The sequence below is a fragment of the Ostrea edulis genome, chromosome 9, assembly GCF_947568905.1.
Source record: "Ostrea edulis chromosome 9, xbOstEdul1.1, whole genome shotgun sequence".
NCBI lineage: Eukaryota > Metazoa > Mollusca > Bivalvia > Ostreida > Ostreidae > Ostrea > Ostrea edulis.
In genome coordinates this window covers 6,962,660-6,964,241 of record NC_079172.1, presented here as the reverse complement: position 1 = coordinate 6,964,241, position 1,582 = coordinate 6,962,660, and the positions used below count along the sequence as shown (strand labels likewise).

Below are 1,582 nucleotides of genomic sequence, written 5' to 3'. Positions count from 1 at the left end.
TAGAAATAATCATACTTTCGGGTTTTATTGGGATTAAACTTGATCATTCATTTCAGTCAGTGGCGGATTTAAGGGGGGGGGGGGGGCGCCGGTTAAATCGTGGTATCTTGTTTTAAAAAATGTACTAAACGACAAAAGAAGCAGTAATTTCTTCCACTCACGGAGAAATGAATGACAACATCTTTTTATTTCTTGAATTACTTTATTGTGAGAACTTAATTTTTTCAAAAACCCTTCAAATTGGCGTCATTTGACTAATTTCACTTTATTAAAAATGATAGAAAATAGTACAAATGACTTAAACATGACACATATTTCAAGCCCTATAAAATCTGTTAAATCCAGGAGCATCCAGGGGCTTCGCCCCCTGGGCCCCCAGATCCCCTGCCTCATAAAGTGGCGCCCCCGTAACCGCAATTCCTGGATCCGCCCCTGTCAGTCCTTTAAGTCCTTTAATAGGGTAAACGAACCATGACGATTTTGCTACATGATGATTTCAAAATGACTTCACAGTGATTTTTAAATGATTTTTGCAAATAGTTTATCCAAATAGTTTACTGAAGTACTTAGTATTGGGAAAGGCGAATCTGTATTTGACTTCATTAATGTTGGAATAGGTGTGTATAAATTATTCCGGACTTTTAACAATATGCGCAACAGGTGTTGCAAGCTTCGGGAAAGGAATGCGACAACAAGCGAATTCAAGTAAAAAAATCGATGAGTTTCACTACAAAAATCTATGAAAACGATGTGAAGCGTATTGGAGCAAAATGTATCCCGAACAAAACGGATCTGTGATGTGATGTGCCATAGTGATGACTAATATCAGTGAAAGGTAAAGTAAATATGTAATGCATGTATCAGAAAAACTATCTTAAGAATTGTTATTTAAGATTATTTCAATAACTGTATAAATTGAGATGTGCGTGTGTGTGTCAAGGGCCGCCGTTTACACTCCCAACTACCTGTATCAATTGGAGAAGGGTACATTGACCCCTGAACTATTAAGGACCGAGGTGTTCTCTCTCTCTCTCTTTTATACAGAGAGAGAAATAGATAGAGATTGTGATGGAGAATTCGACATGAGAAGTCATCATAAGTGTGATAAGTCATAATTGAGTATTCAATCTATTTCTAAAAATGAAAAGTCGGTGTTTCGTGATCAGAAAATGCATTTTATGATATGCTGACGGTGTTACCAATGAGCGAGCGCAGCTACATATATATTATGTGATGTTCAGGGTTTTAATCAGAAATATATATATATCAAATATTCAGAACATGAATGGGATTGGTTAACAGAGACAACCTATTTTAGCCCTCTCCGAGGGTTTTATGTTAATTAAAGTCCCGTATTAAGTTCTTGCTAAATTTAGATTACTCCAAAATACCCGACATGCACATCAGCAATTATGATTACAGTCAAATACATGAATGTGATTGATAGACTTGTATACTGTATTTTATTTCTGTTGTCGTCTGCTGCCTTTACTGTGACCTTTATAACCTTTGACGACTTTTCTCTAATATGTATGCTCCTGATTGCTTTCACTCTCCTTATTTCTACTTTCAAAGTCACTAA

The 1,582-nt window shown here is 36.2% G+C and overlaps 1 protein-coding gene across 1 annotated transcript in view; it reads left to right on the top strand.

Annotated features, from left to right (window-relative positions):
• The first annotated feature begins 776 nt into the window (after nt 1–776).
• The window catches only part of LOC125658495 (beta-1,3-galactosyltransferase 1-like), a 51,788-nt gene continuing 50,982 nt past the window's right edge, over nt 777–1,582 (top strand). The window contains exon 1 of the mRNA XM_048889771.2: nt 777–835. The gene's annotated coding sequence lies outside the window, so the exon portion shown is untranslated. The remainder of the gene's footprint in view (nt 836–1,582) is intronic.